Here is a 24249-nt window from a genome sequence, read left to right on the forward strand (position 1 = left end):
TTGGCAACCAAACTTTATTAAATAAATAGAAGCTTATTTCAAAGCTACCAAACTATTTTACCAAGAAAATTTCTCAAGTACCAAACTATTTTACTAAGTAAGTTCTAGCCAATTCTAACTTCCTAATGCTTTCTCATTTCTTATTTGCTTCGTCTGCTCCCATCAAGTTCCTCTTCTTGTCTATGTCATAGTCTCCAGCTGATGAGTTTTGGGGATTGAATTTTGAAGGGGAAAAGAAGAAGAAGAAAGGAATGTGTTCAAATATATGAAGAAGGGATTCAGCTTTTGGTTATCTTTTTCTTTGTCCTCTAACAACAACAATGCTGAGAAGCCATTTGATTATGCTACACTGTTGTAGCGGCAGATTCACAGGTTTCCTTTAATTGAATATTCCTTAAGAGTTGTAAAATGACTTACTTATATTATTTCCCCAGATTTGACATAATACCAACAAATTAGCTTTTTACTTGGAAAAACATAGGAAAGAGTGGAATGCTTCTATTTACGACTACCATGTAAGCTAAATTTCAACTCTTCTTCAAACCTCAAGTTTTTAAATACGAAAACTACCCCCTCAATTGTATATTAAGTTAGACAATCATAGTCAAAGAGAATATAATTGAAAATACAAGGGTTGAAAAGTACAATTCAAATGACTTAGAAAAGAGTGTTCACCAAAAAGGACCTGAAGCTCCCATTTAGAATGTTGTAGACAAATTATTTCCTATCATGCTCCTAGTTTTCCTAAAATTTGAATTTTGTATCTCTGACGAAAACATATTTAAGAGTTAATTTAGTAAAAATAACTCTTTTTTGTGGAGAACCTTAACCATCTATTTTGAAGGTAGCATAACCTGCCACATGGTTGGCTATAAGAACAATACAAATTGCTGCTCTACTTTCCAGTGAGAATGCAAGACCACAGAAAGAAAATCTTGAGAGGTGAAACTCGAAAATTTAATCGTAACAAGAATTGACATGAAGATATAGGAAAGTCAAGGCAGTTGTCATTTATGGAAATTTTGTATTCTCTTGTAGAATTTTCATGGTAAATATCTTTTTGACGTAAAGCTTTAGGAAGCCAAAAAAAATTTCCACAAATATTAGGGTTGATCACACGTCAAATTTTAGACTCAAATCGAAGCATATAGTGTAACAACCCCCGTATTTCTAACCCGAGATCCATATTGCAGGTCCGAGAGAAGGTCTAGTCGGGTAAAGTTGTGGAGTGTCCGGATAGAAGTCCATGATCCATACCCTGAACCCATGGATCTGGATCTCCTGTCTGAAGAGCCTGCCTTGCATGGTAGTTGGTCTTCTGGAAGCCAAGTGTTGTTCGGAGATGTCCGGAATGAAGGTAAGATCTCCCCCATCTTTTCTTTAGGGCTAGGTTGTACTTGGATATCAATCCCCTAGAAAAAGCACCATTGTATGGAAAATTACATGGGGGCGGTTGCTAATGGCGGTCGATTAAACCAAGCGACCGCCTGGAGCAACCGCCCAGTCTGTTTTCGGGGTTTTACCCTATTTTGCCCCCTGACTTCATAAAAGGTAACCCTCGCCCAACTTACGAATATTTTATTCGTGGTTACTGTTTTTGGAGGTCAGACGGCTGTGGAGAAGTGCCGAAAGTGGATCTGAAGTGTTGGCAGTGATCTGGAGATCAGTCCTTCCCTTTTTCTGGTGTTCTGACGTGAGGTAATGGATTCACCCTTCATCCTTTATCTCCTTTGTCTTTCAATTTCGTATCAACCCATCCCCTGATCATTGTGGTTACCCTTTTGATTCAATTGTGACTCTCTTTCCAATCTTCTAGAGGCGATTCATCCGAAAACGAAACCTTGCTTTCGTGAAAAGGATAATCCAGTCAAGGGGAGAGTTCTTGGTAATCCAATGATGGTAATTGTTAGGATTCCTTCACCCTTTGGCTTTAGGAGTGTTAGATTCGAGATTTAGGTCATGATCACTCGAAATCCGGATTGAAAACGGGTGATTAGAAGCCTGAGTTTCGGGTTGAAACTCTCCTTTTTTGGGGCGGTCACCAGTGGCGGTCGCTCAACCTAAGCAACCGGCACGAGCGACCGGCTGGTAAATAGTGACCAATTGACTTTTGGTTTTGATCCACCTTGATTCAATTAACTTATATATTATTGTAACCCTGTGTTTAGGTATACTCTGTTTGAAAAGAAAGTCTTGTAATAGTTTACGGATCTCTTTTTACGGATAATTTACTTGTATGCAGGTAAGGACATTCAATCCTATCTTATGAATAGACTTGAACATGCTAGTCCAGTGTCTGTTAGAATTAGAATTTCTTTATATATGCTGTTGTAGTCATGTCTTATATATTAATCTTGTTATATTACTGCTGTTTGTCTTGTTTACATATATACTTTGTTGGTTATGATTGTAATATACTGATGATACATAGTGTGAGGTTCTGATGGATGAGGTATTCCTTTGGGATATCTTAGCTTGGGATATCAGAAAGCTGTGGAATGGGACACATGCCTACTGATGTCTCCAGCACTGTCATGACTGTGTTTGATGACATTATTAGTAGAGTCTAGAATTGCATGGCTAGGTACCCCACATGCTACTACCCTTTCGGTAGGGGGATTGAAACCGAGTGACCCGTGATGACAGTGATGTGACGTTGGTCCACTGTTAGTCATATAAATGGTAGGGTTGCATATGTTAGGGTTGGGCTCATGGACGTCTAAGGAACGGACCGGGTGTCGTGAGGAGTCTTGAGAGCTTCTGCCCCAATAATATGTGGATGATCTAAGGAGTGGAATTCAACAGCGGTAGCCAGTCCGTGAGGATTCTCATTCCTAGGTTGCGAAGGATACTGAACCAAGTTGGTTGGTGCCATAGGGGATGTATCTGGACTTCATGTAGACATGTTACCAATATGATTTTGCATTGGATTAGAAACCCCGACATGCGCCAGTACTCATTACCAATGGTCGTGGTGAGAGAGTGTTGACTTAACCCCAGCCATGGTTTAAGAGTCAGGTGTGGACTTTTCCTTTTGCCCAGGATCCCCACAGAGGTAACCAGTCCTTGCCGGATCAATGTGGCTAGACTTACCCAGAGGAGAGCTGGTGTATATCTTAAAGCATGTCAGCTGTTAGAGACCTGCATAGTTAGAAATCATAATATCATTCATACTTTGCACTCATTCATATCATTTATGCATTTATGCTTGTTGGATAATTGATGGGATTTGTAATTGTTCTTACTGAGTTCTTTAGAACTCACTCATTTATTTTGTATATGTTTATTAGCCTGCACAGAAGAAGGAATTGTACCAGAAGATGGACTGGTTTCCTATGAAGGAACCATTCCGTATGAAGAGGATGTGGCACCGGCAGTTGGAAATGGAAATAGCTTGTGCGGGAGCTCCTGCGGGTGCATGGAGTGCGCTTATCGCACCTATTGATGGTCAGAGACGAAAAGTGGTTAGAAAGTTCGCTCAGTGAATGGAGAAGAACTGGAGGACACCCTATCTTGAAATTCATGAAAAACACTATTTAACCTTAGAAAAGGAAACTGGAAAGAAACTGATATAATCTTTTGATTGCTTCCGCTGAACTCATATTCGTTTTATTCATTATTCTTTCATTTATTATTGTTATTGGAGTATTTGGACTCCTGTAATTCTTTAATTCATTTATTGAACATTTATTGCTCTTGATTGTCTATATTTGTATTTATTATTGTTGATAGACTAAACCGTGGATCCTGTGACGGATCACTCCCACGGGTTGTTGGGCGGGTAACCGAGACCGGCGGGTGGGGTGTGACATATAGCCTCCCCCATATTGGCATATTCACTTGCCTTTTCAACAGCTTTTTTCTTTTTAAAGATTACATATTTTTCACTAGATTTTGAAGGATTTGTTTGCCATTAGGCCAACTTCATTTTGGATAAAAAAAAAAAATTACAGAAGGGGTTTTGGGTTTTACATATTTCGAGATTTCAGCACTATTGGATATGCCATATTTAATATTCTAAAGATACAACTAGACCACTTAACCTTTACCCAAAATTTATATAAATGCATAAAGAAAAAGGATTTCTTTTTCTCAGTTAGAATTTCGTTTGAGAGAGAATTCTTCCATACTCAAATTTGTGAGTGGGAGATGTATATTAATATGATTTGAATTACAATTCAAAATTTTGAATTTGAATTACAACTTGTTGACACTTTAACCATAACTCAAACTCTTTTTGATCTGCTGGAGATAAGATCAATCGAGAATAGAATTAGTTATGATGGATTTGAATTCGAATTCAGAGGCTTATCATTTACATTCTCCCTCAAGGTCATTGGTTGAGAACAGACAGTGAACTTGGATTTTAAAATTTTGAATCTTGGAGCAAACAAGTCTTTGATGATAATGTCTGCGATTTGGTCTCCTGTGGGAACGAATTGGAGTGAAAGATTTTTTGTGGCGACTTGTTTGCGCACAAAATGATAGCCAATCTCAATGTGTTTGATTCGTGCATGAAAAATCGGATTAACAGCAAGGTAAGTAGCTCTAATATTATCGCAGTATGGAGTTGGTGAAAAAGTGACAACGTCAAGTTCACGTAATAGCTAACATAACCATATCAACTCAGCGGTAGCATTAGCAACCCCTTTGTACTCAAATTATTTAGAGGAGTGGGCCACAGTGGGTTGTTTCTTGGAATTTCAAGAGATCAAGTTAGGGCCCAAGTAGACACAATAGCCACTTGTAGATCGTTGATCAGTAGTTGAACCGGCTCAGTCGGCGTCACTAAAGGCAGTGAGAAAGATTAGATATGGGCCGAAATAGAATCCCATGGGATGGGTCTCTTTTAGATAACGATGAATTCGTTTAACTACAGTCCAATCATCAATTGTAGGGCGATACATATATTGACAAACCCTATTGACAACAAATGCTATATCGGGGAGAGTCAAATACTGGAAGGGCACCCGCTATACTTCTATACTGGGACGGATATAGAGGGAAGGTTCCTCAAAGGTTGCTTTGGTGATGGAGGTCGGGGTTGCTACTGATTTGGCTTCATGCATATTGGTCTTTCGCAAAAGATCTGAAGAATATTTTGACTGGCAGAGATGTAAACCATGAGATGAGCGAGTGACCTCGACCCCTAAAAAGTATGTAGTTTAAGTCACCGAGATTTTGTATGGCAAATTCCTTGCCAATGGCTGTAATGACAGAATTAACCTAGGAAGAGCTAGATCTAGTGAGGACAATGTTGTCCACATATACAAGAAGATAGATTGTTTGATTGTTGAAGTATGAAAATATAGTGCCATGTTAGATGAGGACAGTGAGAATCCCAAAGTGAATAAAGAACTGCCAAGCCGATGAGGCCTGTTTTAAACCATATAAAGCTTTCTGAAGGTGACATACATAAGTAGGTCTCTCTGGATCAATGAAACCCTATGGTTGAACCATGTACACCTCTTCAGATAATTCACCATTTAAAAATGCATTCTGAACATCTAATTGACGAAGAGTCCATCCTTGGGCAGTTGCAAGTGATAGAATCAAGCGTATAGTAGTAGGTTTGACAATGGCACTAAAATGTCAAAATAATCAATTGCTTCACATTGATAAAATCCCTTGGAAATCAAATGAGCCTTATAATGTGAAACAGAGACATAACTGTTTCGTTTGATTCTATAAACCCATTTATTTCCAACCAAATTCATGTGGGGCTGATGAGGAACTAGACTCCAAGTACCATTATGTAAGACAACATCAAATTCATTGCTCATAGCAAGCCTCAATTTGGGGTCTTTACTGGTAGTGGTATATGAGGTGAGTTGGGTTTCAGGATTATCAGCAAGAGAGGTGGCTAAGAGGTTCAATTTAGATATGGGTTTAGGATGATCCATTTTGGATTAGGTTTGCACATGGTAAGGTTGAGATTGAGTTGGTTGGGATGGTGGAGGTGGGTTATGGGCTAGGGTTTCGAGTGGGTTTCGGGCTAAGTTTTCAGGTGGGTTGTGGGCTAGGCTTTCGAGTGCCGTGAGAGGTTGAGATAGAGTTTCAAAATTTTCAAATTTTGAATTTGAATTTGAATTTCAAATGGGAAAGGAGAGTTCAAAATTTGAATTTGTATTATAAGTTTGGGTGGGGTGGGAAAATTCAAATTTTGAATTTGAATTGTAATTTTAGGTGGGATGGGAGATTTCAAAATTTGAATTTGTATTTGAAAAGAGAATATCAGTTGTAACTATGGTGGGAGTGGAGTGAGAGCGGGAAGGGTGGTTGGGAGGTTGAGTTGCGAAGGGAACTTAGTTTCATAAAAAATTACATGTTTAGAGATGTAGGATCGGCCAAGAGTTGAATCATAACATACATATCCCTTGTGTGAGTTGTTGTATCCAAGAAAAATGCATTGCCTAGAGCGATATTGCAGCTTGTTTTTGTTATAAGGTCGTAACTGTCTATGAAATTTAAAAGTAACCGCAAGCGCACGGTATCGTGTAGCTAACGGGTCGATCTCAAGGAGATATGCCACTTAGAATTGAACTTCTTAATAGTAATTCGAGAGTGGAATGATTCAATTTTTTTTTGTTAACTAATTAACTAAACTAAACAATCCTAATCTATATGTCTAATGCAATCGATTTGAAACGAAAAATAAATTAAACACAATCAATGCATAAATAAAAGACAAGAAAAAAAATACAAACAATAACAAAGCAATAAACAAAGAAACAAACAAAGCAATAAAAGGAAAAGGAAATAGCTAAAATGCAGATGCAACACCACCCGTCACCAGAAGCAGAGGCACGACTGTAGGCTTGCTCCGGTTATGTGGTCCGAGATAATGAATGAATAGGCAGAAAGTAAATAACAAAGCAATAAAAAGAAAAGGAAATAGCTAAAATGCAGATGCAACACCACCCGTCACCAGAAGCAGAGGCACGACTGTAGGCTTGTTCCGGTTATGTGGTTCGAGATGATGAATGAATAGGCAGAAAGTAAATAACAAAGCAATAAACAAAGCAATTAAAGGAAAAGGAAGCCTTAACCAAAGAGAGGCATGACTGTAGGCATCTCTGATCAAGGATCCAGGGGAAGGGAGAACAATAAATAATGCTGAAAGTAAATCCTAAATTAAGAATATGGAGGGGTAGATAGAAGCGGGAATGGAGGGAGGAGAGAAGATTAATAAAGTTACTTACTTGCGAATTGAACAAATGATTCGAATCTCAACCAACCCTTACAACCAGATCTAGATCTAGAATGATCTAAATCTGCAATTGCTAGACCCAGAGAAAAACAAATCTAAAAAAATTGAAACTTGAAGCTTGAACTTGAATTGCATTAAAAAGATTAAACTTAAACATTGAATCTAGAAATTTAAATCTCACTAATGCAAGCAAAGAAAACTAGAGAAAGCCTTAATAAACTAAAGAGAGAAGAAAGAATGCTTCTACTAAGCTCTAGAACATGTTCTCCTTTGATGGAATATGATCTCCTTTTATAGAGTTTACATGAGATATGAAGCACGGCTGAATTTGAATAAAACTCAGGGTTTCTATCTGACTCAGCCAATTAGGGTTTTGACGTAGTAATCACGCCAACTTAGAGAGATCAGATGCATAATTCCACCGTTGGATTTGAGGTTTAAGTAGTCGTGAAGCTCTACTCCAAAAATCAGAATGATCGGACATCGGATGACCGTTCAATGAAGGGTTTGATCGAAACTGGACAGAGGCATTCAAAAACGGGATTTTTCCTCTTTTTCTTTCTGAATATAATTCTTTTTCCTCTTTTTCTTTCTTTAATTAAATCCAAGATAGGAAATAAGATATTGAGGTATGCAAGGACTCTTTTCCATTTGGACTCTCTCAATAATATCTCTGTAGATTTGATTTAAAATCCCAGCCGTAGATCAGATTTGCCTTCTTTATCTCTTCAATATTTTGGAGTTGGCCCATAATCACATAGGGGTGTCAATTTTCAACCCAAACCATTGAAACCGGACCAAACCGGTCCGTTACAGTCCGAACCGGCCCGAACCGAACCTTAATGGGCTGTGTTTGGGCTGAAGACCCTCAGCTCGAACGGTTTCGGGCTGGTCCGGGCCAGCCCGTGTGCGGCCCGCTAGCCCGAACCGGTAGGCCCGAACCCCAGCCCATTAACCCGTTTGAATAAATAAATTTTTTCAAAAAAAAAACCCTTATTCCTTACAGTTATGGCGCATTAACTCATTGTTCAACTTCAACCCACCCCACGTTTCATATTCTTGAGAATTTAAATTTTAAATTTCAAAATTTTCATTATTTTAATTTTTAAATTTTACCAAAACGGTAGCAAACCCTATTTGGCTATTCATTTAATTTTAGAAACCTACCGCTTTAGTTTTCTACCAAAAACAAAAAAGAACCTAATGCCTTAATTCCTTAATTGGTTAATCCTTACCGTTTCTGCCTTTCTGGTTTCACTTTTAGTTGCAGAATTTCTTTCACTGTTTCGTAAAGGATTTTCACTTTTACAATTTTAGTTCAGCTACTTTCACATTTTACCACTCTCTAGCAAATCTATTTCTTATCACAAGTAATTTTAAGTTGAGCCTTCATATAAATCTAATTTCATTGGGTGAAGATTGTAAGGTTGACCTACACATGATAGAAGAATCTAAATTTTTTATTTTTTTGGGGTTGGGGGTGTTTGGATCAAGGCATCAAGCTAATGCCATCACTAGATTTACTTGGAGTCTTCTTCCTCTCTCTATTGTAGTTTTTTGTGTAAAGAGTTGAGGAAAAATAAAAATAAGTTTCAATATTGATTTTTAATTTAGTCCAAACCGTTAGCCCAAACCGAATCCAAACCGTTAGCCCAAACCGCTAACCAACCCGAACCCAAACCGCACCAAACCGAAACCGCACCGAAACCGTTATCTTTTAAATGGGCTGTGTTTGGGCTGGGGGTTTTCAGCCCGAAACCGTTAAGCCCAGCCCGAAACCGCTCCAAACCGCACCGTTGACACCCCTATAATCACACATCTCTAGCCCATCATGCTCCAGATAGGGCCCATTTTCGCATTTGAGAATTTGGATGAACTTTTTGACGTGTAAAATAGCATGATTCAAGCCCAAAACTCCAAATATTTGCTTAAATCTTGAAAAGTCTTAAAATATGCAAAAACAACATAAAACCCAAGGTAACTCCACTCTAAGTGTATAAAATGCATGCTTTATGCCCTAAGATTTCACACATAAATGTGATCATCAGATTCCCCCACACTTAAACTAAGCTTGTCCTCAAGCAAAAATTAAAGAAATTTCAAATGCAAGTAAGAAACTAGTGCAACAAAATAAATCCTAACTCACTTTGGTAGGAATCACGATTACACTTAGCATGTGCAACAGGCCTTTAAACCACTAGGTTACCCCTAGAGGACGAGTTTTGTCTCGTGGATGTTTGTAGTGAATGTACATCCAAAATTCCAATTTTAGCTCAAAATAAAACATTGCAAATTCTAACTCTAACAATTGGTAAGTACTCATACAAGATCAATAGCTATGACAATTTTCTCACCAATGATTTAAGATCCCACACACTTGAACTTTATTACCCCATATTGATTCTTGAGACTTAGCATATATCTCAATCAAAAACTCACCTTATATCTTTCAAGTACACTCTCCTTTAAGCAAAACCACTCATAAAGTAAGGGGACCAAGGACTAAGGTTTTGAAGTATTTTTGACCAAACAATTTTACCAAGGCATTGATGACACTTGTATTTATTTCTCTTTTTTTTTTTTTTTTTTTTTTTTTTTTGCTTTTGAGTAGTGAACTCTACATTACTCCACTACGGTTGGCTTGAATAACATGGTGGAGCAGACACCAGAAACCCAAGTTACTTTGTAGCTTTGCTTTACATATGCCCACATAGACAGTGATGCGAGAGTTCTTTTCAATAATCTCCTTCCTAAGAGTTTCGATCAAGTCACCTCGATTCCTTAGTCGGAGTGCCTTGTCTAGTTCCAAGGAATTCAACTTTTACTTTCTACTCTTTTTTTTTTCTTTTTTCCTTTTTCTTTCTTTTTCTTCTTTTGTCATGCCATACACAAAATTGATCTCAACTTCTAGCCAAAGAAACAAGGACCCACAAAACTCATAGATGGTTCAACGCCTTAAGTTAAGGGCCTTTTATTTTTCTAAGGAAAGTTTCATCTCAACATATATACAAGTTACCTTCCTCTCAACAGGGTTTTTATGTGTTCATGATGAGTACCAAAATCACTCTCATTTCACACATCATAGCAATTGAAAGAATATGTATAATAACCAAAAGTCAAAGTTAAAATCTACAACGCAGCTATAACCCCCCCCCCCCACACTTAAGTAATGCAATGTCCTCAATGCATGTATGCTAAACAAAGAAGACAAATGAGGGGTATACCTTTCAGTCAAGATGTGCTTATCATGGGAAGCTTTAGTCTTATCTTCAATATCAATGTATGATAGGGAAGGCACTCCAAATAAGAAAAACCGTGAATCGAAAAATCATCTCTAAAGATCTCCAGAAAAACATTCACAATGTTAAAGAAAATTCTCATCATACGTTGAGGTTCTCTAGAAGGTTTTGCATATTTCATAAGATGAATATGATGCTCTTCAATGGAAGAGTTTAGACCTTTGATATGAGTGACAAACCAACCCAATGCTTCTCTATTATCATTCAACAGTGTGATCAACTCTTCTACTTTGTCAGAAGTTAAATCAGAGACAACAAGGACAGGAAGAGTATTATCTTGTTCCAATAAAGCATACTTTAAATTAGAAGGCAACTCTTTCAATTCTAGCTGAGGGGGTTCAATTATTGAGGGCTTGGGAGTGGTGATGGAGATGGATAGAGGTTCAATAGGCTCTAAAGGTGTGCAAAAATTTAAGACTTCAGAAAAGAAAGTTTCACTATCATCATCCAACATATCCATACATTCTTGAAATTCAAAATCAAAATCAATTTCAAAGTTTGTAATCACATCATTAGGAAAATCAAAAGATTCCTCAAGCATATTGATCTCTTCTTCTATTTGTGGTTGTTTCCCTATCCTGAACATATTAAACTCTACAGTTTGATTTCCAAAAGATAATCGTAAGAGGCCATTTCGACAATTGATTAATGCATTACTAGTAGCCAAAAATGGTCTTCCTAAAATTATTGGGATTTCATCCTTGATTGAAAAAGGTTTAGTATCTAGCACAATGAAATCAACTGGAAAAATAAATTCTCCCACTTTCAGTAAAACATCTTCAACCATCCCTTTAGGAATCTTAACTGACCTATCTGCCACTTGAAGAGTAGTTCTAGTTGCTTTCAATTCTCCCAATCCTAGTTGCTTATAAACATGGTAAGGCAACAGATTTACACTTGCACCAAGATCAAGTAAAGCATGTTCAATGTGTGTATTGCCTATGACACAAGCTATGGTGGGGCTCCCTGGATCCTTATACTTGGCTGCTACAGGTTGAGTAATTATGGAACTAATGTTACCTGCCAAGAACGCCTTTTTGGGAATGCTAGTAATTCTTTTATAAGTGCATAAATCTTTCAACACTTTTGCATAGGCGGGGATCTGAGATATGACATCCAAATGAGGGATATTCACTTCTACCTTTTTGAAGACATCGTTGCAGTCTTCTTCTTATTCACTAGACGACTAGGATAAGGAGCCTTAGGAACATAAGAATTCTCATTTGAAATTTGCTCTTTTCTCATAGTTTCTGATAGTGGTTCTCCAAACTTAGGTACTGCTAAAGCAACTGGCTCATCCTCAACTTCTATGGGTTTCTCAAACAAACCCTCATTAGGAGATACTTGAACATTCTCCTCATCACAGTGGTCACTATCTCACTCTTTTCATTAATATATGACTCACCTGTTAAATACCCTTTCCCACTTCTCAATGCAGACACAGAATTAATTGAAGCTAAAGAAGAATGGGAGGATTCAACTTGGTTGACTTGATTTGGTGGTCTTTGATGAATCTGAATCCTATGATTTAACTCAGGTTGGCTAGGCATTTTACCTTTCTCTCGCTCAGACAAAGCACTTGCAAGAGTGGAAATTTGTTTTTCCATATTATGCATAGAAGTCATGAAGGTACTGGAAAGTACTTCCATATTCTTCTCTAAGGAAGAGAGACGAGAAAACTCTGGATTGTTACCTCTGTTGAAACCTGGTGATGATTGATTTTGTGCAATGTGAGGCATATAAGGCACAATAGGTGGATTGACAGGCCTAGCTAAATTGGCATTCTGGAAATTTGGGGCTTGAGGGAATTGGATATTTGGATTATAAGAAAATTGGGCATTTTGCTTTTGAGGGGCACCAAAGTGATTTTGTGTGGAATAATTGCTTAATCCATTTTGGTTTTGCCCTTGAGACCATGAAAAGTTAGGATGATTCTTCCACCCAGGATTGTATGTGTTACTGTACGGGTTTGGAAACATCGCACTGACATTTTCATGTTGGCCTCCAGAATAGCTAGGGCATTCCTCAATTACATGTGTAGGAGACTGACACCATGCACACATAGCAATAGATTTGTCAATAAAATGTGCTTAACTTGGTGGTGCAGCTTTAACTACCAAAGTGTCTAACTTTTTCAAAATGTTATCTATTTGTACTTTCTTATGAACTTGGCTATCAACAAAATATCCCCTACTAGTCCTTTCAGACTCTTAGGTTGACTCCCATTCTCTAGTTCTATCTGCTAGGTCTAAAAGAAAATTCCAAGCTTCGGAATCATCAGTGAATGATGTAAATCCTGTGGGGCACATTGATTCCAAAAGTTGCTTTGTTTGGTAATCGATACCCTCATAAATTATTTGGCATAAATGCCATAATTCTATACCATGGTGAGGGCATTCTTGGAGAAGGCTTTGAAACCTCTCCATTATCTTAGCAAAGGACTCATTGGGTTTCTGACGAAATTGAAGAATATCATTTTTTATTTTGTTCGTCTTAGAGAAAGGAAAGAATTTCTTCAAGAATAGAACAGTAAATGTTCCCATGTGATAATGCTATCCCTAGGTAAGCTATAAAGCCACTTTTTGGCTTGGTCCTTTAATGCAAAGGTAACAAACTGTAGTCTTACGGCATCATCAGTAAGTTGTTGTACCTTCATAAGGACACAAACCTCCTCAAACTCCCTAAGGAACAAATATGCATCTTGATCAGGTAGCCCATGAAATTGGGGTAACATAGATAGATAATGAGATTTGAGCTCAAAATTATTACCCCTCACTTCAGGTAAACGTATACAGGAAGGTTGTGCAGATCGGGTAGGATAAAATCTATCCCTAAGACTCTTAGGTGGAGGTGGTGGAGGTAGACCTTCCATGGTCAAGTTAGACACTCGGACAATTCTATTTGTAGAATCACGAGTCCAGACACACATGCACTAACCACTTAATGCAATTAATGGCTCTTATGAAAGAATGAGAATTTTTTTTTTAAATAAAAAAAATAAATAAAGTACTAAAGAATAAAAGAAAAGAAAATAACAAAAACGAAGGGAAAGTAATGAATTTCCCACCACAAAGATTGAAACAATGATTCCAAAGCTGTAAGGTTGCCGTATAGCCGAGCGCTTATAGGTTTGATGACAAGGGAATCCGTATAGTCTTCGGAGCCACCTACAATCGAATCCTGGGGATTCTGCAGTAGAGATGGGACTACTATACGTTTTTGTTTCTACTCAAGTTAAGAGTAATATCTTTGAATTTTATTTTTTTATTTTTAAATCACTTCGATTTACCTAAGAATTAGAAAAACAAAGTGGACTAATACCTTCCCGGCAACGGCGCCAAAAACTTGTCTGTGAAATTTAAAAGTAACCGCAAGCGCACGGTATCGTGTAGCTAACGGGTCGATCTCAAGGAAATATGCCACTTAGAATTGAACTTCTTAATAGTAATGCGAGAATGGAATGATTCAATTTTTTTTTTTGTTAACTAATTAACTAAACTAAACGATCCTAATCTATATGTCTAATGCAATCGATTTGAAATGAAAAATAAATTAAACACAATCAATGCATAAATAAAAGACAGGAAAAAAAATGCAAACAATAACAATGCAATAAACAAAGAAATAAACAAAGCAATAAAAGGAAAAGGAAATAGCTAAAATGCAGATGCAACACCACCCGTCACCAGAAGCAGAGGCACGACTGTAGGCTTGCTCCGGTTATGTGGTCCGAGATGATGAATGAATAGGCAGAAAGTAAATAACAAAGCAATAAACAAAGCAATTAAAGGAAAAGGAAGCCTTAACCAAAGAGAGGCACGACTGTAGGCATCTCTGATCAAGGATCCAGGGGAAGGGAGAACAATAAATAATGCTGAAAGTAAATCTTAAATTAAGAATATGGAGGGGTAGATAGAAGCGGGAATGGAGGGAGGAGAGAAGATTAATAAAGAAAGTTACTTACTTGCGAATTGAACAAACGATTCGAATCTCAACCAACCCTAACAACCAGATCTAGATCTAGAATGATCTAAATCTGCAATTGCTAGACCCAGAGAAAAACAAATCTAAAAAAATTGAGACTTGAACTTGAAGCTTGAACTTAAATTGCATTAAAAAGATTAAACTTAAACATTGAATCTAGAAATTTAAATCTCACTAATGCAAGCAAAGAAAACTAGAGAAAGCCTTAATAAACTAAAGAGAGAAGAAAGAATGCTTCGACTAAGCTCTAGAACATGTTCTCCTTTGATGGAATATGATCTCCTTTTATAGAGTTTACATGAGATATGAAGCACGGCTGAATTTGAATAAAACTCAGGGTTTCTATCTGACTCAGCCAATTAGGGTTTTGACGTAGTAATCGCGCCAACTTAGAGAGATCAGATGCATAATTCCACCGTTGGATTTGAGGTTTAAGTAGTCGTGAAGCTCTCCTCCAAAAATCAGAACGATCGAACATCGGATGACCGTTCGATGAAGGGTTTGATCGAAACTGGACAGAGGCATTCAAAAACGGGATTTTTCCTCTTTTTCTTTCTGAATATAATTCTTTTTCCTCTTTTTCTTTCTTTAATTAAATCCAAGATAGGAAATAAGATATTGAGGTATGCAAGGACTCTTTTCCATTTGGACTCTCTCAATAATATCTCTATAGATTTGATTTAAAATCCCAGCCGTAGATCAGATTTGCCTTCTTTATCTCTTCAATATTTCGGAGTTGGCCCATAATCACACATCTCTAGCCCATCATGCTCCAGATCGGGCCCATTTTCGCATTTGAGAATTTGGATGAACTTCTTGACATGTAAAATAGCATGATTCAAGCCTAAAACTCCAAATATTTGCTTAAATCTTGAAAAGTCCTAAAATCTGCAAAAACGACATAAAACCCAAGGTAACTCCACTCTAAGTGTATAAAATGCATGCTTTATGCCATAAGATTTCACACATAAATGTGTTCATCAGTAACCAAGGAAAACATGCACATCCGAAGATTTTGAGAAATAAAGAATCTAGATCGTTGTGATATAACACCTGAAATAGAGATTTATTCCCAAGTACTAGTGTAGGCATTATGTTAATTAAAAAGATGATCGTTTCAAAAGCAGGTGGCCAGAAAATAAAAGGGACTAAAGCACGAGCCATAAGAGTGAGGTATGTTTCTATTATATGTTTATGCTTCCATTCCACTCTCCCATTCTGTTCAAAAGTGTGTGGAGCATGAGTACTGATGAGATATACCACTCTCTTTAAAAAGTAATCAAAATATTCATATTCCTTGGCACCATCAGATTGAAAAAATTGAACCTTGGTATGAAAGACATTGGCTACATGATAATAGAATTGTTTGAATACTGAAATTGCATTAGAGCGACGTACAAGTGGAAAAAGCCATGTAAATCTATTGTAATCATCCAAGAAGGAAATATAATAACTATAACCTTGTGTAGATGGTGACGGAGAGTGGCTTAAAATATTAGTGTGCAATAACTGGAATGGAGGTACGACCCTTGATTTATTCATCTTGAAAGGTAATTTATATGATTTTTCCATCTGGCAAGGGACACACAAAACTGATGAAGGAGATGAAGGTTGGTGCAAGCTAGAATTGTGAAAGAGAAAGTCCAAAGTTCTATTCGACGGATGCCCTAATCGATCATGCCACACTTCTTGAGACACACGTTCGCTCAAATGAACAGAGGGAGATGCAGATGGTGGATGGAAGCGATAGAGGCCAACTTTAATTGATCCTTGAAGTAGAAAAGTCCATGTTTCAAGATCCTTCACAAAGCAAGAACTTGGATGAAATTCCACATAAACATTATTATCACGTGTAAATTTACTCACATAGAGCAAATTTTTAGAAATAGAAGGAACATGTAGCACTTTAGATAAAGGGGTTGATAGAAAAACACTTCCAATATTTTTTTATATGCAAACCTAAGCCATTACCAATGTGAAGTTGATCAGTACCACGGTAAAGCATTGTTGTATATATATCGGTTACATTGGACGTAACATGATGACTGGCACCTGGAGTCGGGTACCAAGAAGGATCAAATGAAGTCCTGGGTGCTGCCAAAATAGCTTCTGGGGAGGAATTCAACTTGGAGGCATTGGCACTTGGTGCATAGCGAAAATAGCATTGCACCCTTGTATGATTAATTTTGTTGCAAATCTAACAACCAACTGTAGGGGTAGGGAGGAGAGGGAGAAGATGCGTTGCATGTCGACCACGATTGGAGTAACCTCGAGCTCGTCCTCTACCATAGCTATGAGAGGGGCCACGATTTTGGTTTGGGGGGTTGATCTGGTAATAGATTAACTTTTGATGAAGGCAAGTCAAGTTGTTGTCTTGTTTGATCTTTGAGAGTTCTCGATCAGTAAAAGGCCTATGAAATCATCAAGGGGAAGAGGGTCAAGACGAGAGGTAATAGAGGTGGCAAAGGATTTATATTCATGACGTAGGCCAAGAAGCATTGTGAGGATAATATTAGCATCAGAAATTGAGTGAGTAGCAGCGGCGAGATGCTTAAAAACAGATTTAATCCTCTGAACATGCTCGGCCATAAAAGAGTGGCCTTTGCGAATTGCAAGAGTTGGTATTTCAGTTGCATTATACGGGCTTGAGATTGTGAGGCATAAGTTCATTCAAGGGAACTCCAAGCAACATGGGAGGTTGTGAGACCAACGATTTGAGAAAGAACACTTTCAGAAAAGGAGGAGATGATCCAAGATAAGATCATCTGGTTTTGCTTGCACCATTGAGAATATGCAAGGTTAGGATTGGAGGTTGGTGTGGGTGATGTGGTGGAGGGATTGGGTATGGTCTGCAGAGGAGCTGGATTAATTTCATCAACATATCCATAAAGATCATGTGTATGAAGTAAAGGGAGAAATTGCAATTTCCATAGGAGATAGTTGCTACGATCAAGCTTTACAGGTAGGAGAGAAACGATGTTGGTAAGTGAAATCAGAGGAGCGCCATGGCAGTGGTGGAGCTAGAGGAAGCAAATACGCTCATTGTGGGGAGAAGAGAAGGTCCTAAGGATCATGTAGACGGTGGTCAAAGGATTAAAAACTTATAGCAAGTTAGAATTTCGTTTGAGAGAGAACTCAATTGAGAGAGAATTCTTCCACACTCAAATTCGTGAGTCACTGACACCCCAAAATAGAGGCTTTAAAGCACTGACACCCCAATTCATTAAACATACTAGTCCATTCTGTTAGTGAAACTATTAATCCATTGTTTATTTTTCTTTAATTCCAAAAATACCCTTACCAAAATATGAGGAAAAAAATAAAAAATCCAAATAAACATGTAGAATGACCAAAATATCCTTACTTGTATTTTAAACATTAGAATAATTCATTCAACCCTTAGGTGGATTCAACCCTTAGGTGGGTGAAGGGACACCCATCTTCTACCTCTACCCCTTTCTCTCTCTACTTGTTGGTGTTAGGTCCAACCCCTTTATCTCTCTGCTTGTTGGTGTTAGGTCCAACGTAGGCCATAATCACAAGGAAAGAAAAGAAGATGAAGAAGCAGCTGCAACGGCACAAGAACAAGAACAAGAAGAAAAAGAATCAGCATCATCATCATGGAGATGTGTTGGAGGCCATGGTTCTCACACGCTTGACACTGCTGAATCTGGTAGCAACTTCTCGTGTCTCCAAGGAATGGAGAAGCTCCGTCTCCACCTCCCACTGCATCTCTCCTCATCTCAAACCCTCATCATTATGCCCTTCACCATCGCAATCGTTCCCTCACCTCTACTTTCTCTTTCAACCCTTCCTCTCGACCTCAAGGGTGACAGTCTCTGCATGTGTAATGAGAAAACACAAACTTGATTAAGATCGAACCTATATTGCTAAAAACCCTAACTAGATGACAAACAAACGAAACCTAAATTGTAATCCTGATCGATCGAAACACTTTCTTTAGTCAGGAACAAAACAAAATCAATTAAAACCAAGAAGGGATTGATTCGTAGGCGTTAAGAGAAATGCAAATTCTTTAGTAGTTTTTTCCTGGTTTTTCAGACCATTTCCGCAGGTCTTGAGTTTGATTTGGGATCTACATACAGGTCTTGTTTTTGTTTTGGTGTTGATGCAGAGATCAAGAGGTTTTTTGCTTCGTGAAACCAAGAAGGGATTCAAAATGAAAAACATATATAATATGTCAAATAGAAGAGAAATTTGAATCCCTAAACTGAAAATCCAAAGGTTGCGGTGATTTCCTTGTTAGGTTTTGGTTTGCGGTGATTTCACTGTTGGGTCGTATGGTAAGAGATCTAGGGTTTTGAACGGTGTGAGAAATAAGGGCGGGATGTGGTCGCCGGCGGGGAGGGGATCTAGTCGTCGCCGGTAGCAGGCGATTTTCAATGGTGGTGAGTATTTTCGGTGTGGGAAGGGAAGAAGATGGGTGACGGGAGAGAATCCCTTCATCCACCTAGGGGTTGAGTGAATCATTTTAAATGTTTTAAATATAAGTAAGGCTATTTTGACCATTTTAAACGTCCATGAATTATTTTATTTTATTTTATTTTATTTTTTATAAATGAGAATAAGATTTATTGGAGAATAAATATGATAAAGAAGGGTATAATAGTCTTTACAATAATATAACTAATCATTCTAACAAAATAGGACCTACGTGTTTTTCAAATATAAAGTGGGGTGGCAGTGCTTTAAGGTCTCTATTTTGGGGTGTCAGTGCAATTTGCTCTTAATGTTATTTGAATTACAATTCGAATATTTGAATTTGAATTTGAATTACAACTTGTTTACAATCAAACTCTACAACTTGTTGACACTTTAACCATAACTCAAACTCTCTTGATTGGTTGGAGATAAGATCAATATAGAATTAGTTATGGTGGATTTGAATTTGGATTCAGAAGCTTAACCTTTACATTCTCATCTTCTATTTTAACCCAATGCTTCAACTGAATGCATGCCAACTTGAATGACTAAAATCATCCTTGATATCTGTTTCATCATCTTCTCTAAACAGAATTTTCTTGTCATCCAAATAACAATGCACCTCAGTCTAATGACTCTAGTCCAGCTTGTTTACATTTGAACGATCAAAAATCACTTAGTTAGCCTTTCAAAAACTGGAAAATAAATGTAATTCATACCAGACTCTGCAAATGATGGTGAAATGATCTTTAGTAATTTGGCTGGGAAATAATATTCCGGTACAAGTCCTGCTTAAGACAAGATGTCAATCTAATTATGCAAGCAACAGAATAGGATGAGAAGACATATTAATGAACCCAATTGACCTCAGGTAATTATGGAGTGTTTAACTACCTGTTATGAACCATCATCAAAAAGGATGACAGTATTAACATCAAGAGTGATGTGATCCTTTATGCAATTGTGATTGACAATAGATTAAATTAACTGTGAAAATAGTTAAGCATGCTGATTTAGATAGAAATGGCATCGACTATGGAGTAGCTTCATTGAGTAAAAATGACTGGTTACCATGCCTAATGCTCTGATCTTCTCAATCTCTTTGACAAACACCATATGAAAAATGTTTAGCTATTCAAGATTTGATTTTCATTCACCTTATTCGGAAAAAGGGTTGGGGCCTAGGAAGATGGACTGTGCACTAACAAGATATAACATACAATTATGAACTTGAATTTGTAAATTGATGTTGAGCAACTTCGGTATGTAGTGTACGTATGAAAACAATGATTTTAGCTCTAATGTGCAGGAACAGCTTCAGGGGGACATTTGCAAACTTATTAGGATACAACCAATGCCACTCTCTAGTGAGCATCTGGGTTCTCACGTACCTTTTTGGTTCCAATCTCACTGTCATAGCTTTGCTGCAGGAACACGGGTTCTGATAAGGTCTGTTCTTGCTTCTTCTATTCCAAATTTTTACTTGTAAAGGTTTGTAACAAACTGGATTCTGTCTCTAGCCGCTTCTGGAATGAAAATACTTGTAAGAATCTAAGTTTGGCTCTAGAATCTGAAATAGCCTCGGAACCGAGAGCCACCAGCTTAAAACACATTGGGAATGGCAAGAATAGTTTTGTAGCTTATGATACTTGGGTTCCAGGGATCATGCATTCCACAATTCTTTCTTGCTTATCACTTCTGCTCAAGACATTCTCTCGTTTCAGTTTTATAAATTCTAACGGGTGGAACATCCGCCCAATGAATGGATGGTTTCCCTGTGCATTTTGCTTATCACTTCACCTCAGACATTCTCTTCTTTTACTTTTATTTCTTAGATTTGTTTTTCTCAGATACGGGATGTGTGGGAATTCCCTGAGTTATTATCACTTGCTACTATATTTGGGACTTGAGAAACCAGAAACAGAATTATATTTAGCCATCAGAAGGTAATACTATCATCTGCTTTGACAGTCATTATTTACTGGATTGGATTGTTAAATGGCCAGGCCAGGAATGAAGGAGGTGCTCCTCTACTACAGGATGCTCAAACTCACTTTGGATCCTTGGCTAATCCAACACTGGGTTGCCGGCATTTTCTTAAATGTTGTTCAAGGCTGTGGATGGGCTTTTTGTTTTGTACAGAATGGCTGGTTGTTTGGTGAAGAAAGCTGGTTTTGGAAGGAAGAACGATCTAGTTGAAGCGATCTGGTTTTGGTCGTTTTTCGGCTGTTTTGTACAAAATGGCCATTTTATCAAGTGCCTACGTCGTTTGACATCTCTATGGTTGTGTTGGCATTCAAACACTCCCATGTTCAAATTAAGGGTGTAAACAGACCGGATTTGAATCGGATAGTGATAATATAATAGATTATCGGAAGGATTCAATGTTGTAAATATGTTTAAAACTTTAGATAAATATTTATTTTAATTGTGTCTTTTATCCATGGTTTTATTTAGTCCCACATCGGGTTGAGAGGATCTGATTATGTGGTTCATATATAGTAAGAGCCCATGTATTATTAATTTGCCTAAACCCCATAGTGACCCTGCCATGATTAATGTATCTATATGACTTGGGACTTGATCCGGAAGGCCCAGTTTGTCATGGGCTATTCTGGAAAGCCCACTATTGGGTGAATACATGAAGATGCCACTCTCCAGTAGGGAGGTCAGCTATGCCACTCTCCTGTAGGGAGGTCAGCTGGAGGTACCTTGCTGAAAGGTACCCTTTCACCCACAGCCTTTGGGGTTCTATATAAACTCAATTTCGTGCTCATTCTTGACACACAGAATTCCTTCTCCTCTTTCTCTCTCTCTCTCTCCCTGTTATTCTGTTAAGCAGCAGCGAGGCTGACTGATCTTGGGGTCTCTCTCTCCCTGTTATTCTGTTAAGCAGCAATGAACATAACCTAATTATACCTTGAGTAAACCTTTTTGGGGTGCAACCTTAAAGGTTTGGGTTGACTGATCTTGGGGTGAAGACACTTTTAGAACCCGTATTGCACAATTCGGGGTGTCTAAATACCTTAAAGAAAGTACTTCATGTACGTTTCAGCTCTAAAGGAGTATTGTGATTACAACAACAGTTCTGGTGTGCGTGCAAATCCCTTAATCGTTTACAACATTTAGTCAAATTTGAATGATAGTCAGATAGTTATTTAAGTAGATTTTTTTAAATGGGTATGAATATAGATTGACTAAAAGTTTTCGACTACTTGTTGACAGTATTTTCCATTTTGTTTGTGAGAGTTAGATTTGAAATTTTAAAAACTTAACATCTTCAATATTTATTTTAGTAGAAAATATATATAAAAAAAAATTACATATCTCAAGTTAAAAATTTATAAAAAATAAGACAACAAGTCCAAATAGAAAGGGTACTATAATCATATTTGTGTCCTATTAGTAATTGAATAGATTCAAATACCCTAATGGATATGAATGTGAACTCAAAAACAGATTTTGATTATCTATTTACACCCCTAATTCAAATCAATTTACTCAGCTGAATAGTTTCTTTATTTGCACAAATGAGTGGAAGTTACTTTTCTTAATGGAGTTAATAACGATAGTGGTAAAATGCCTTTGTGGAAGGATATTCGAATTATGAAAATTTTGGTTAGTCACCCCTTGGGCTTTATTGGGAGATTTCATTTCCTATAAAGACTCCAAAGGAAAAGGAGGGTGGGGCAATGATGCCAAGCAGGAAGTTCCATTCCATTCGTGATTGTATTTCTAGAGTCTGGATCACCTCCCCGTCAGGAAAACAATGTGTTTTTTTTTTTTTTTTTTTTTTTTACACTTTTGAACCACACATAGTGTTGGACCCATCTATATTTACCCATGATCATCTTCATGGTAAGGCAACTACTGTTCAATGGGAAAAATCTACCAGCTGCTGATGTAATTTTGAGAAGCAACAAGCTCAAAGATGAGGTCTTGATCTGCTGTGGCTGTTCAGTCGAGGAGGCAAGGGAGGTTTGGGCTTTGTTGTAAGGGATTATGCTGGCCAAGTGATGCATGCTGAATCAAAACCAGCAAACTTCACAAAGGTGTTACATGGTGAAGCTATGGCAGTTAGGGAAGGATTAGTATGGGCTCGTGACAAAGGAATCATGAAGAAAATTAGTGTACACGCAGGAGCGGAACCACAGTGGGGCCCGGGAGGGGGGCTAACTTTTTTAAAAATCATATTATTTTTTTAATTTTTTAATTTTTATATTAAAATTTTTCAGTTTTTTCTCGTCTCACATATGGAATATCACTATTTGCCCCCTTCAATATTGAGAATAATTTTAAAGGTAAAATAATGGTATAAATATCATTCCTAATTGAAAACTAACTCCGCAATCCCTATTTATTCTCCCCTCTCTTCTCTTTCATCTTTTCTTCTTATATATTCTCTTCTCTTTCTATAAACATAGGTTAAAGAGGAAATTTAAAAATAAAAATAAAAATAAAAATAAAAATAAAAATAAAATTTTATTATATATTCAAAACGTCATTCTTAATTAGAAACTAGGGGTGTAAAGGAATTAGATTTGGATCAGATAATGGTAATACTATATCCACATTCTATTATATTTCGGATGATATCCTATCGCTATTTGGACGAATTCAGTCAGATTCGAATGACAATATGATAATTATTTTCTTAAGTAGATTATTCTAAATAATTATTTCCTTAAGTAGATTATTCTAAATGAACATGAATACAAATTAAATATAAGTATTCGACTACCTGTTGACATCTTTACCATTTTGTTTGCGAGGTTAAGTTTGAAATATGAGATTTCGACAACTTTGGTAGTTCTTTTAGTAGAAAACCTACAAAAATAGTCACATATCTCAAGTAAAAATTTATAAAAATAAAAAATAAATAAGAAATCCAAATAAGTAAGTTAATTGGATAATTTAATCGGACGGATAATAATCGATAAGAAAGAGACATACCATATCCGTATCCTATTAGTAATCAGAATGATTCAGATACTACTAAACAGATGCAGATGCGAATTCAGGAGCAGATTCTACTAAACGGATTCGGACGGATGCTAAAAGAGGCATACCATATCCTCTTTTTTTCCTATTTATTCTCTTTCCTTTTTATAAGTGTGTATTAAGAAAAAATTGAAAAAAAAAATCTTCTCCACAATTAGGGGATTTTTGTTCGCGCCTGCGCGGATATCACCGACGCAGGCACAAAAACATGACACGTGTAATTTTTCTTCCAACGACTAGAAAGTAAGGGTACTTTCGTTATTGTATCATTTACAGTAAAAGAACCTTTAAAATTTACAAAACTCATCGTTC

Source organism: Hakea prostrata, chromosome 5, assembly GCF_041222555.1.
Source record: "Hakea prostrata isolate BN-2017 chromosome 5, UWA_Hpros_2, whole genome shotgun sequence".
NCBI lineage: Eukaryota > Viridiplantae > Streptophyta > Magnoliopsida > Proteales > Proteaceae > Hakea > Hakea prostrata.